Below are 15503 nucleotides of genomic sequence, written 5' to 3' on the forward strand. Positions count from 1 at the left end.
CTTTAAGAAGTTTGTATAAATATGTCAAAATTATAAGTATCTTTTTTGAATAATAAATATCATTCATTAGCATCTTCACTTAATTTCTTGCCAGCAGCTAGAAACTTGGTAAACTAATGAACGAGTTGGAAAACTACTGAGTGATACCAGGTCAGTGTAGACTTCTGTAGTATTAAAACAACAAAGTGCTTTACTAGTGTGTTACTATTTATTATGCATTTACTGTGAATGATCAAGTTTCAGGTCTTAGTTTTTAAAAAGAAAGAGTCCATATTTTCTTTAGCTTTGCAACAAACCACCATGTTGTTTAACTTTAACAGTGAGCTCAATGTTTGTCCTCACAGACTTACTATTAAAACAAATGAACAAGATGTGTTTTCACTCCCCTTTTCTGTAATAAAGCCTCACCACAGGACAATTAGCTAAATGAGCTAATGACAAACAGAAGAAGCAATTTAATAAGGCTCTTCAGCCTACCTATAGTTTATTCATAAGTATCTCCTTTTTTTGTTCAAATTCATAGTTGGCATCAATGTTATAACAATCTTATGACTCAGAATAGATACCACAACATGTTTGATTAGAGTGCAGAAACAGATTTTTATATAAAATCCTGAGGTATCAAAATGTTTAACCCCAAACTTCAAATCAACCTGATCCAAACGTAACACTGAACAAATACATTTTCCTTCCTGCTTTCACAGACAACAAACTGCTACAGGCTGTTGTGTGAATAACCACCGACCTCAATAGAAATGATTCTTATGCCTTATGCTTTCCCAAATAAAATAATCAAGAATCATAGTTTTTGAAATTGAAACCTTTTACCTGCCAAAAAGTGGAAATGTTCCTTTTACACTTTTTTTTTAAATTCTTTTGCTGCTTGCATACGATATGGTAACCAGATAAATGTAATGCAAGTACGTTACTGTTACAAAATGTTCTTTGTTGATTTGCCCATACGCATGATTTGACAAATTATTGTGGACTTTTTTTTCTTGGAGTGCTTTTTTGATTATCCAGTGAAGCAAAACAGTATTTGCAGCAATAGAGCTACCCTTCTGCCATTAATGACAGTCCTCCAACAAAGAGGCGATCAATAGTCATCATCTGTCAAGCTTTCTGAGGATATGAAGCTTCTATAGAGCTTCAAGTCGACTATTTCTAGTACTGGTCTGGGATTTTTCTACATCATTTTCCATCTGTGTCTATGTGTGTTTATTTATTCATAGTTGTTACCATTGTGCTCCATGTGTGAAGGGGGTGTGTGTGTGTGTGTGTGTGTGTGTAGGGGTGTGTGGTGTGTGTGTGTGTGTGTGTGTGTGTGTGTGTGTGTGTGTGTGTGTGGTGTGTGTGTGTGTGTGTGGGTGTGTGTGTGTGTGTGTGTGGGGTGTGTGTGTGTGTGTGTGTGCTTTACTGCCCCAGATTTGAGAGGAGAGCTCATGGGCACTCAGCCCGTTCAAATGTGGGACCTTTTACTAATTAAGTCCCAGAACATCATCTTCCAAAATCTAACCTCAGGACTTCCAGGCGACCTGTTTTAAAAACAAGTTTTTCCTCCTCATGGCTGCAGCTTAACATCTGGGGCTGTTCTATGAAGTCTAGTGCTGTAAGCATGTAGAACTAAAACACAGCTGAAAGCTGGACATTTTGAAGGTGCAGCAATAAGTTCAATGTATGAATATAAGAAGTATAGCATACCCATTCAGATACATTTGAATTGGGATGTTTGCAGTGTAAAAACACAGAACCTTTTTGTTGCTGTGGGTTTTTTTAGGCCAAGTGGAGCCCCAAAAATATTTTAGTGTTGAAAAATTATGATAGTGATGATACCATGGCGCTTTTGTCTTCTTTAATGTTCATTCACACAACATTGGTGCTAACCATAACTGCAGGTACTTTAAGGCTACATTTCAAACACACTTTTGGAGTGACATAACGGAAAAGTCTGAAGTAAATCTCCCAAAATGACAGGAAGAGAGTTATGTATCTACACAGGTCAGATTCAGTAATTGTTCAATTACTAATATTTCACGGATGGGTGTGTTTTGGTCCAAAATGTGTTGGTTAAAGTCTTATTAACAGTAAACCTAGTCCTGTACCTACGTTTGCTGAAAGGCCGCTCTGTGAATAAGAAGCAATAATTCAGAAAGTAAATGAACCCAAGGACAAAGATTAGAATCTGTGGGAATATACGTTTCCTCTGGTCTGAAAGAAAAAAAGAGAAACTGTTGGACTTTGTTACTTGTTGAGTCTCAGGGTGTTTTCATGCACCAAAATCGCAAAGTTCAATTTTCAATTGGCATGGTTCACTTTCACACTGCACTGTGTCAAACAAACCAAATCTCCCTCGCATACAGTGGTGCTGTGCCAAGAACCATGGCAGGAAACGACACAAACACCTCCATCCACCAGTTCTCTTAAACAAACTATTCCATAACCCAAGTCATACAATTATTAGTATTTATTATGGGTTGTATCAAATATAAAAAAATGTGCTAATCTTAACCAACCTAAAACAGAAAAAGGCTTCATGTCACACAGTGACTCTTTTTTATATTGTGAATATAAACATTTTGTTTAAACTGAAATCACAATACAACTGATTACAATTACAGAAAATGATATATGCTTTGGTGGTTGGATTGTATAACAAGGTTCAGTCGTTTGGTGCAGACCAGTAATTATTCAGAAATGAGTCCCAGCTTTATTTTTAAATTGCAAGTTGGGCTACTTTAGGCTCTTAGACAGCAATGCGGTCATAAATCATTGCTGGCACATGTTCTACGCTTGTGGGCATACAGTAACCAAATGATAAATTTGTGTTTTACGGGTTCTGCAAATAGATAGATGTAAAAAGTATGGTAAGGATTTTTAAACGTCAAACTTTCAGGGCATTTCCTCCAGTTTTCCCTTGAAGCTTGTTTCTAGGAAGGTGTGTTGAAGGTGAATATGGACAAAAAATAGTTTTAAATTGAGTCCTGGACCTTGAAGTAAAATTCTGCTACAATGCAGGTTAATGTGCAAAGCCAACAATTTCATATTAGCCTGTTGTATTGAGGGGAGGCAAATGCTTGAATCATCAAGTTGTTAGGAGGGAAGTGAAATAAGACAAAGGAGAAATACTGAAGTCGTACCAAACAACATAACTAGCTGTTCAGTGTACGGACAGACGGAGATCAGAGAGGATCGCTCCCCTTCTCTCCTGCTCACATCTGTTGCCATGACAGCGTAATCTAAGGACAACTCTTGCTGTTGAAGCAGAGGTTTGAGACATACACGGCCACGGCCTTGATCACACAGTCTGTGAATGTTAATGTGTGCCGAGTTAGAAAGAGAAAAATACGGCTGGACTGATTGCAGCTGAATCCCGTGTCAATGAGCATTCTCAGGGAATGAGACAGGAGAAATGTGGGATTTGCCTTTGGGGAATCTGCATAGGAGCTTGTGTCATGCAATAATAAAAATAGATTTTATGTTTTATACTTTGCTTATGTCATATGCATAATGTAATAGGGATCCACATAATCTGAAAGTCGTTGCATACAACAAAACTCCATGTCATCAGTTAGATCCCATCGTTCTCACACTGACTGCAGGTTTTGTTACAAGTTAACAATATCAATCTCTGCCTTTAGAATAATGAAATTCTCATTAAGTCTGCTTATAATGTCTCTTAGACATCACTGATAGATTTTCTTAATTTGTCGAAAGCTTTTGACACAAATCTGGAAAACTCATTGTATCTCACTGGCCTGATTGAGATTCAAAGTAGCTGATTACAGTTTCAACTTAAGACTCTCGCTCTTCACTCTCTATATAAACAACCACTAAGAATTGATCAAGTTCTGTCTCTTTGTAGACAACATACTTATTTACAGTTCTTCTTCGATTTTACTTCAAACCCTTTAAATTAATATTTTAAATTAATATTTCAAGGATTGAAGTAATTGTTCGTTTAAAGGGCTTATAAATTAAACTAAGGTATTTAATTTATAAACCCTTTAAACGAACAATTACTTCAGTAGTTGTAAATTAAAGAATTTATAAATGTATTTCAAAATTGATTTCAGATCAAAACCTATGTTTGCCCCTGATTTGTTCACTTGAGACCAATCATCAGGACTGCAGGAGTGTTAGTCCCGCCCCCTGACTTTACAGAACAACACTGATAGTTAAAGGAAATTCAGGAGCTGGAAATATTGCAGCACAGCATAAAGAGTCAAATAAATATGGGTGTTTCTGGAAAATAAAATAAATAACAATACTAATAAAAAAATGGGTTTCTCTGAACTGTGTGTGTGCATGGTTAGTCTGACATTGTGGTGTGTGTGTTCTGTGATGGACCAGCGGCCTGTCTGGGTTCACCTCGTCTGATGACCGCCAGAGATGGCTGACGAATTGATGGATGTGTTATTTGTATATTTGAAGACTGTTTCTTTTTTCACAATTTTAATCAGTTTATGACACATTTAATTAATGATCTAATTTTGAATGTGTTTGTCAATTTATGGCACGTTTGGCTCCCTCTAAATTGAAGTTTCAGTTCTAAATGACTACATTATGAAAAAAAATAAATAAAAGCAAGAATATATATTTGAAGTTATGGTCTCAGATTGTAATTTGTTTCCATCAACCATTTAATGACAGATTTCACTGCAGGCACAGGATCAATACATAATCTCATTCATTTTGTGTTTGAAACAAATTGAGACAAATCAGGCTGTAAAGCGCCACTCAGCTCGGACGTGTAATGGAGATAAATCGTGCGTGTTTGTGTCCTTATTTGTCATAGAATTAATATTTTCTTTTTTTTTCATTTGAGAGATGAAACTTGATCCTCTGCGCAATGATTCTTTTCTAAAGTGCTGTAAGTGGAGCGTCAGGCGGCGGTCCCGGCCGGTTGTGAAATGAGCGCAGATCGTTCCCCCGAGCGCCGTTTAGCGCCGTTGGTGTGCGACGGCTGTGTTTGTAAGCGGCTGCAAACGTATTTGAGGAGATGTGTGTGCGTGTAGGTGTGTGTGTGTGTGTGTGTGTGCGTGTGTGTGTGTGTGTGTGTGTGTGAGTCCTACACAGGGCTCGTGTTTTTAAACAAGTCTTCCTCACACCGCTTCGAGCAGCACAGTCAGGCGTTCAATCATTAGTGCTCAGCTAACCAGGAAATTAATCAGCATGCTAAGATAATACTTTTTTTTTTTTTTTAGATGGCAAGAGGCCAAGAAATTCAGTAAAAAAAAAAGTATGTGATGCTGAAATTAATTACTTTCCTGCTCGGCACATTTTTCCTAAAGATAATTTTTTTTCTGAGTGTCTGATTACTGCTTTATGTAATTATAACTTAAATCGCATGTTATATACCCATACAGTTCTACTCTCCCTTTCCTTTTAATCTTATAAACTGGGTTTTTCTGAACAACAATCCACAACATCTTGATTGTTTTCGTCTTCATTTTAATCCAAAGGGCCAAGAAACGGAGCGGTCCAAACACAATTTAATTTAGAGGCTTGCCAATGTCCATCAGGCACCAAATCTCAATCAATATTCTGTTTTTATCATCCATATTTAACTGCATATTGATTAAACATCTAACACAGCCCTGGCTATTGTTCGTGAGGAAGCAATACTGCCAACAAAATATCCAAATGTGGTTTCACTTTAATTCCTTTTCATCTAACATATATATAGATACAGCAATAGAACTAATATGGAACTTAAATGATGTGTTGTGCATGTTTAGAAAGTTTGAAATTAGTCCAATTCTGTTGTGCCAGTGGTGGGTATGTTTCTGCTAATGCACTCGAAGCAGAGCAAATTTTACATTTAGCGCACTTTGCTTCCCATCATGTAATTTTTCTATCAAATCTAAAGTGCTTCGTTACTTGGCTGTTTTGTAAACTTTTTGTTAAACATGTATTCCACATGTAAATTATGTCAGAATGAAATTAGTGCTTGAGGATTATAGTGATTCAGAAGCATATATGAGTTATAAGTATATAACTAAGTTGAATTAAAGTTAGTGCTTTAGCATTAGTTTATGCTAAATACAGTGTTGATACATTGATAGCAAAGCTAATTTTTATGATTGTGCTGTTTTTTTGTTAGTAGAGCTTCGTACAGGCTGAGCAGGAATTTCACCAAAGAGACTGCCTAATTCATATGTGCATATAAATTGAGCACATATGAAAAGTGGTTTAGGCTTCACTTTTGCTTTCATTTTATTGTTTGTTCATTCTATCCTTACAAGTGGAACAGAGCTGATTTCAGTCCAGATCATGTTTAGTCCCTGTCCCCTGAATTATCCGGCAGTGTTTTGTCTCAGGCTCTGTAGCTGAGCCTCCTCTGCCTAAACAGATCATGTGACAGTATTACCTGTCACATGATCAAATGGAGGTAATGGTCAGGGTCTGGAAACAAATCTTTGTAAAGTCCCTGCTGATAAGGCTAGAGTCCTTCACAGATACTCACAGCAAGAAAGAAATGGATATAAAACTTACCGTGGAATGCAGCCCAGCTTGGAGGCGGGTTTGTTTTTCCCAAACTGAGCTGCAGGTTGTCTGACTGACCTCTTCCCTGTTGAAGGTCTTTCCTGGAGGAAATCTTGAATTTCTGTAGCCTATAGCCTCTCACATCTTCCCAGAGTTCAGAAATCTTTTTTCTGAATTGATTCGGGAGTCCCTTGCAAGATGGGATGAAAATGGGGAAAGAAGAAAACAGCTATAAGGCTAACTTGGCTAGCGACCTGGTTTGTATTGATATTCTCGATGAGGAAGGGATATTTAGGTTCTGGAAGAGATTTTTATTCTCTCTGTTTCTCATTTATTATTTTCTTCCATCTATTGTCTTATTGTGTCAGTCGTAATATTTCACTGATTCAACATGTTTATCACCATGACAGCAGAAGACAGGGCCCATTTCAGCAGAGAAAACAAATAAATTTCCAGGAATAATACACTGTTAACTAGCTTTCTAGTCTGAGATTAATAACTCACAAATCCAACATGACAGTGTTTGTCTGAAAATGTGCATTTGAAACAGAAAGTATTTTCTTCAGTAATATTCACCCTCATCTTAATTCATGACTTTGACCAGTAATGTTACTTTTTTCAGTAACGAGTAATGCAGATTTTGTTACTGGAAAAGCAGGAACTATTTTGAGTTTTGATTGCCAAGTTTGATTATTATAAGCAGCTTTGGGATTGTTTTTTCTAGAGTCACTTGCAGATTAAATTAGTTGTCAGTTGCAGTTTTTGGGCTTGGAAATAAGCAGACGTAAACCCAGAATGTGTCTGACATCCAGTTAGTTTTAGTCAGACTCTCCCTGTCCATCAGTTCCTGGATGATCCATCCCGCTGTGTCTTTGTTAATGTCAAGTTAATATATGACCTCTGAATGACGTTGATCACTCCAGAAAACTCCAAACATCGAGACTAATATGAACAGCACAACAATAGTAAAAACAGCCACGAATGAGCGAGTCTGTAAAGTTGTGGAACTAAACGCCATTATAGTCATTAATATTTAGATAAGTGTCACAAATCTGTGCAGTGGGACATCTGAGTTGTGTTCTAAAATCCTATTTAGTTTTCCAGACATCATACAAACAGACAAAAACATGCACAAATTGCTAGTTTTTTTTTTCTTTTTTTTTAATCATTAAACCATTAATCATTAAACAATCTCCTTTTTAGTTCAACCTTATAAGTGGAGATACATTGTTGATGTTACTATTATAAAATGACTTGCAATTAAGTATTGGCAAAGATCAATTAGATTTTCACAGCTTGTGGATTTGTTATCAGTTGCTGAAAGTAACTAAAATAGTTACTTTTAATGTAACTTAGTTATTTAGTCAGTAATCTAAGTTATTTTTTTCAAGGAGTAATCAGTAATCCAAATAAAGTTACTTTTTCAAAGTAACTATGCCATCACTGTCTGTTACATACAGCATGTGCATTGACATGCTAATTAACAGGAAATATTTATGAAACATTTATATGCAGCCATGACAATGCATGAATTAAAAGAATCCTGAACAAAAGAAGAATTTGAAAATGCATTTTAATTTCTTTTAACTTTAATTTTATGTCCCCTAAACCCATTTTATGTCCCCTAAACTGAACTTGGTGTAGAGCCCCCAGCTTGTGGGGGCTCTACACCAAGAACCACTGAAGGAAATTACACAGATTCAACTCCAGATTCCGATTCATATTCAGATCCAGATTCATATTCAGATCCAGATTCATATTCAGATCCAGATTCAGATCCAGATTCAGATTCAGATCCAGATCCAAATTTAGATTACTTCCCAAGGAAGTTGTGTTTCCTCGGAAAGAAAGCACAACTTTCTTGTAAACAATGGAGGGACATCAGATTTTAGCGGTGCAGGACCAATTCTAATCAAAAAGGGTGTTTGGATGTAATGTTCCACTAAAGGAAATAGAAAATATGACATTTAATAAAAAATTTAGATCTTTGGTGAAAATTAAAATCAAAAATATCCGACACGCCTCACTGGAGGACAGAGTGAATCGTCTGTAGTTCATCGATGTGTTTGTGTGAAGCCAGTAGTGCAGGTTAGTTTTGTCTTCTTCCCTCTCCTGTGCCGTCATTTCCACTTGCTCTCAGTTGATTATTTTGTGTGGAAACCTGCATGACGCAAACAGCATTGAGAACTTGACATCATGTTTGGAAGTAATTCACAGAAATGTGGGCAAGTTCACAAATAAATACATGTGTAATACCTTATTTAAATATCAGCACAGAGGTTTTGTTTGCGTGATACAGCCATTTTATCAGATTGCTTCTGCTTCAGAAATAGGAAGATGTGCGAACACAGCTTTGGACACATTTATCAAACAAGTATCTTCAAATGGCATTTTTGGATGAACTGCCTCATCATCATTTCTGGAGACTTAGTTTATGTCTGGTAAGGAGCTTCTCTCTTTTCTCCCGGAGTCAAATTGTACATCGACAGTAGATTCAAATATATTAAGCATTCTCATTTTATCTACTTTTCATGTCCCAGTAAGCGTGTTCTTGGCTGAAATGCCAGTTTTTTGAGGCTGGACCTACATTTGCTGTAGATTTTGGGATTCGAAATTCCAATTGAGCGCTTGTTGGCTCCAGACCACACTTCCATTTCATGAAACTTTAATCAGTGTCTGGGGTTCCTCTCCAATGTTCTGAAGTCCCTGCTCAGGGCATTCCTGAAAATACAAGCAACCACTCGCCAAAATGGAGTGTCATCCCCAGAGATCCTGATATTGCAGCCAGCATACAGAGGGTCACCTCGTTGTGTGGAGGATTGTTTATTTACCTTGACAGAAGACAGGCCCTTCAATAGAATTGCCTCAAGGGTTTGAGGGCCAAAGAAACAAACCAACACTAAGTGTGAGGATGCAAAAATTCTCTATCCCTAACATTAGCATGTTCTGCATACATTTTATTTTCTTTTAATCACCCATTCTCTCTCTGTCAAATTGCCTTTTTCCTCTTTAACATGTCCTACAGTTTGCTGTGGCCTTGCTGAATTCTCTAAACCCCCATCACCATCTGTGGTATAATAAGTTGTCTTCCTGACAGTAATAAACAAGGTGAATGCCGCGGCACGCTTTCAGAGGGAGAAAATTAAACAGATAAGGAGATGCACATTGAGACTAGAATTCACCTCTTTTAGCGAGTGAATTCTCCAAGATGCGGGGCACTCAGCGTGCCCGGGAATGCCAAGCAGAATCTGGGGAGAGCAGATGACAGACGTGACAAATTTAGAACAGTAAACAAGCAGTGAAAGTCTTCTATTTTAGATGAGGAGGCTGGGAAGAGATGAGTGTTAGTGGCGGTGGTCGAACATTAGCCTGTCGCTGTGCGCTGATTTAATTAGCTCACGACGAAGCCTTGTTGATCTCTTGGCAGCTCAGTGAAGGTGTTATGTACAGACCACTTCCTGTACAGCAAATTGGAAACTCAGACGTATGGAAGACGTTTTCAGCATTAGTGCTGTGTTTAAAATTGAAGAAAAGGCTATTAAGTAGGAGACTGCATTAAAGGAAGGTGTCAGCTGTTCAAGGCTTTTCACCTTTGCCATTTTGTACTTTAGTAGTTGATCTGAACTGATCCAGAGACACATCTGTTTTCATGCCTGACAGTCCAGTAGACTCGATTCAATTGAGGATCTAAATTGCAACATTTGTTCCATTTTCAGCTGCTGTGGTTCACTTTCACCCCACTGTGTAAAACCAACCAAACCCTCTGAAAAACCTGGTCCCCTCACACAGGTGTTGGTGCTGAACCTAGAAACATTGAACAGGATATCTGAGGCCAACACAAGAGTTGTCCAACTGATTGCCAATAAATTTGAACTTAGACATACCAAATATCAGCAGCTAGTTTGCGCCTCAAGTCATAGGCAAAATAAAGATGCAATGTCTACGCACGACTCAAACAGGAAAGTCCTGCTAGAAAAAAAAACTACATATACAAGAATAAATAGCCCTTAAATTAAAGACCTGGTGAACTTATTTAAAGCAAATTTTTATGAATTTAAGCCACTTAAAGGCATTCATTTCACACATGAATTTTGGAGTTTTGAAGGTTGTGTGGACACGCTGACTGAAGGAGACAACACATAAACCCGGAGTTGGTTTAGGATTACTCATTAACCCGAATCCACAATCAGGAAGTAAAACAGTCATCACTTTTAAGCCTTTTGTACATTTTATAGGATATGGAAAAAAGTTCTAGAAAGTGACATACGAGACACAAACATTTTGATAGAACTTTTTAAATACTCCAAGGAAACATTAACTGCTCAATTTAACATTAGCATTTTTGCTATTGGTGGCTAACAAGAGGCTTATTTTATAGATCTTTAGTTACTCTGAATTGCATTTAATTATTTATAGTTAGAAGTCACACTTTGGATCAAACCTGAACATGACTGAAAACCGATGGCAGATCATTTTAAACGAGTGATTTCTGTAACTTTTATTTTATGAAAACAGACATATCATGAATATGATCCTCATGAATCTAAAATGGTGCATCTTAAATCTAGTGCCAGAAATATTTGAACCAAAATGAAAAACTATTTTTATTTTTTTTTAGGATGGACATATTGCCAACTTGTCTGTCCTCAGTGAATGTTCTGTCAAGATGTCTTCTCATTGCTTTCGTAAGAAGCTCAACAACTCCCAGAGTCCTGATTGATTTCTAATCATGTCTCTGATAGTTTTAATTAGCAAAATTGAACAAGCTTAATTGTGCAATTGCATTAGCTTACACAGTTTGGCAAACAGCATGGAGTATCTAATTAATACTCCTCTCCAAACATACAATGGCACCCCGTGTGGCTTTGTGCGTGATTTTCTTAATGACAAAAATGACTTCGCAAATATGCTAATTTGTAAAATATGATCCACTGAATACATTTTTGAATCTACTCTGACTGAACTCTGAGCAGCTGTCTATCATTATAATATAGATCTAATAATATACCAATAATTTAATGGGATTTTGAGAGAAAATGACAAAACACAACTCTGATACGAATGGCTGACAGGAACATTTGAAAAGATGAAATAAAACATGAAATGATTGTCATGTTGTGATGGTAGCCAACAAATTTCAGTTAATAACGAACAATACGCCTTGTAAACTGATTGCTTCTGTTTGTAGAACCTTAAAACATTTTAATTGTTTCACTTATGTTTGTATTTTCTCACATTTTTCTTCAAATTTCAATCAGCCAACAGTCCTTGTATGTTTTCCACAATGTAGATACGTTACGTGAGGATTCATCTTGTTTTTTGTTTAGATTCACAAAACTTTATAGTCTATGTGAGCACAGCGGATCTGTTTCACGGCTGCACAGTTCATAGCACATACAGGTTAAATTATATTCGTATTTTTACATATATATTTTTGAAAGTCACATTCCAAAATTAAATACATTTCCTATAAAATCTAAGGATTTTTCTTTGTCCATCTGCTGCTGTTTTCCAGGAGATGTTTCAAAGAATGAAACTCTGTCACTAAAGGCAGCGCAGATCATTTCTGCCTCCTGCTGTGCTGCTGATGTGAGCGACAGCTGCGGTGTAATTTATTACATAAATCAATGATATAAACCAGTGGGCAGCTAAATGTGAGCGCATTAATATTCCACTCAGCTCATCTTTAGCAGGCTAATGTGACACAGAACATTTCTCTACACTTCGTAGGTAACCCCCAAAATTTCACACACAAAAGCACAAAAAAGTAAACGCTGCACCAAGAGGCACAGAGAGGAAGGAGGTTAAAATGGAGAAGGCGTTATGGGAAGAGTTAAGCACATCAAAGCTTGAAGAATAGGACGGCAGTATCCACTTTAATGATGTACAGATATGCACGAGTTGTTTTATCTGCACAGCAACACGACTCTGCAACCGAGACGAGCGAGAGGAAACGACCGGGGAAGGAGTGAGGACCAAGACGTACAATCATTTTGGTGGTGTTCCTAATTAAGCATCCCTTTCAAGTCAGCAGGTTTGATGTGTTAATAGAATGCAAATATATGCAAATGAACCACCATCTTTTCTTCAAACCAGTGGGTTTTGGGTCTGCAGGACGGAAAAAGTGTCCAAAAAAAAACTAAAAAGAAAGGTTGATGCGGAACATAACTGATGTTTTTTCCATTCAAACTTTCTCTATTCCCTCAAAAGATACTACAATTACCTGTGGGAGTTTTACTCAATCAGCTGACCCTTTGCACAAAAAGTTAAAACTGTAAAATGCACATTTACATAAAGAATCACTGAGAAAAGGAGAAACACTGGGAGGGAGGAAGACGGATCGAAGGTGACAGAGAGAAAGAGCAGAGACTACAGAGCAGCTGAGGATGAACTGCTGCAGGACTGAAACAGGACTGAAACTCTGCTGTTGCTGGCTCCACCTGCCTGCTGATGATGCTAATGCTAAGGTTAATGCTAATGCTGCTGGCTGGGAGCTCCGCCCCCCTGCAGCAGCACCCTCAGCCCAGTCGTCTCTGTCTCTTCCTCGGTCTCTCTCACTAGCAGCATTCAGCTTAACAAACAACATGGTCACATGTTCAGCCGACACACTCCTTTCACAGGAAACCCAGATGTGGAACTAGGGTGGAGGACAGCAGGTACTTTATGGACCTGGCTCTGTCTGCAATGGAAGTTCGTGGACTGGAGCGAATCTAGATGAAAAAAACGCAAAGTTAAAAGCAGAGTTCACATACTGGTTCCCTCGGCGATGAATGCTGTGTTCTTATGATGACAAAAGTGTTATGATGAATCATTTTAAAAATGTTTTCAACCTGCATGGTAACAAAACTGAAAATTGAGAAAACATAAAAATGCTGGTTGCATAAGTGTTTTACTGACAAAGCATGGAAATAATACATTCAGGAACAACAATTCTTGTTATAACAAGAAACTTAACAGGAAGTTTCTCAGTATAACAAGATTCTAAACTTGTCAAAACAAGAAACATTCTCGTTATAACAAGATGACTATTATATCTGCATTCCATCTTATTAGACAGACTACACTGGGAGAGGCTTTATTGTGTGAAAATGAGTCTGTAGGTACTTATCTTGTGTTTATGTGTAAAACATCCAGACACTGATTTCCATATTGTCTTCTGCCAGGCCAAATGACCAGATAGTACATGAGGGTGGAAGTCCCACAATGCTTTGCTTCTGGGTGAAGCTGTGTTCATGCTGGCCATAGTGTAGGTTGAATGCACAGCCTGTCAGGAGGTGTCATGCTGATGACTCAGCTTTTGTTGGCTCATCAGCTCGTTACTGGGGAGGAAAAAAAAAAACAAAGAATAAAGGAGGGACGTGAGTGTGTGCTGCACACCTCTGGGATGTGAGCGGGGGAAATGTCCCCTGAGTCGGTTAGGAGGCAGAAGAGGATCAAACCTGTGAGGTAATGAGGGTGATCCTGGTGGGGGCTGACAAGCTCCCTCGTCAACTTCAGCATGTCACAAAGAAACGATGGAAGTCAGACCAGCCGAAATACAGCACTGCAAAACATGTCTTCCACAGAAAAACTGAACCCAGCAAGAACACACAAAGTTCATCGCAAACACAAGATCAGGCTCCCACACTGCACCAGTGTCATCTTTTTCTTCTACAGTCTCCTAAGTCCTACTTTCAGACTGTAAACAATTCCAAATTAAACTTAGAAAAGCCATGATTTGAATCCTTTCCAGAAGTCTAGCATCAACAATTAAAAAGGAAACTTTGACAGTTTGGTTTGCTGTAGGTTATACAAAAGGATTTCACAATTGCTTTTCTTTTATTTGTTAAGAATCTTTTATTAATCTTTAAGACAACATCAAAAGCTCCTATTACGTACTTTGTTCAACTACCCTTTAAAAAAGACTCATCCCTCTCAAGAACTGTAGCAAACATTTATAGTCTGATTCAAAACCCACAGTTTCATCTCTGAATCATGAAAGATGACCAAATGCATAATGTTATTGAAACTCTGTGTGAATAGCTGAAAACAGAATGAGATGATTTCAAACACACAACAAAGATAACACTGAGACTTTTGTTGCCATTCAGTTTCATCATCTCGTTTTTCACCACCACCATTAGCAGTGGACCAATGCTAGCTACCCTCAAGACCTAAACAAGCTCCACAAGAACAGAGAAATGAATTCTGTCTTTGTCTCTCCCAGGATGGACAAACAGAATGACATAATGGTGTATTTGGAGTCCCAGTTTGGGGGTTGTTGACACATCGTCTTAGCAGATCCTTTTTCTCGAGCGGTGCCGGGCAACTATTGTATATAAATGCTGACTTGTAGAGGTTTCCCAAAAGTTCTTCACCTAAGTATGAAATGTCTTTGCTCAAAAGAACTTTGTTCTTGTTCCTGCCACCTGGAGTTAAAATATAAATCTGTCTGTTCTTGCCGAGTTCATATTGGCCGTTATTCTTCATTTTGCTATCAATCTCTTGAGATGTGTATTGTTAGTATGAAAAGTGAACTACAAGTAAGGAACTACATTCATGCTTCATTTCCAGAAGACCTTGCAAATCCTGAAACATACGGACAAGATATTACTTCAAAAATTGATGAACCCTCGTGTGCTACATCATCAAAGAAAGTGTTTGCTTCCAAAATGACTGTGGGGTTTTTGCTGCCTGCAGTGCACTTAATGTGTATCACTGCATTAGATTTGTACATCATAACTAGTTGAATTAATACCACCATACACAGCTATGCCAAAAATCAGTTGAATATAGAAGGATTCATACTGAAGACAATCGTCGTCACTGTTTGCTTCAGTATCCATATCAGCAGGCATGTTTGAGCAGGCAACCTGCTCAAACATACAAGGTCACAACTGGATTTCTGTCATATTTATCCAGGATGGATAATAATACCTTGTTCTGCTACAAATACCAGGTGAAGGAGAATACCCTGGGCTGCCTTGGGACAAACTGCCAAGCTTGAGGCAAGTGTATGTGACTGAAGTCATTTTTGT

The 15503-nt window shown here is 37.8% G+C and overlaps 1 protein-coding gene across 1 annotated transcript in view; it reads left to right on the forward strand.

The window, feature by feature from the left end:
- The window catches only part of LOC129353944 (pro-neuregulin-3, membrane-bound isoform), a 388725-nt gene that overhangs the window by 237532 nt on the left and 135690 nt on the right, over positions 1–15503 (forward strand). The window lies entirely within an intron of this gene.

This window comes from Poeciliopsis prolifica, unplaced genomic scaffold, assembly GCF_027474105.1.
Source record: "Poeciliopsis prolifica strain line A6 unplaced genomic scaffold, Auburn_PproV2 SCAFFOLD099, whole genome shotgun sequence".
Classification (NCBI taxonomy): domain Eukaryota; kingdom Metazoa; phylum Chordata; class Actinopteri; order Cyprinodontiformes; family Poeciliidae; genus Poeciliopsis; species Poeciliopsis prolifica.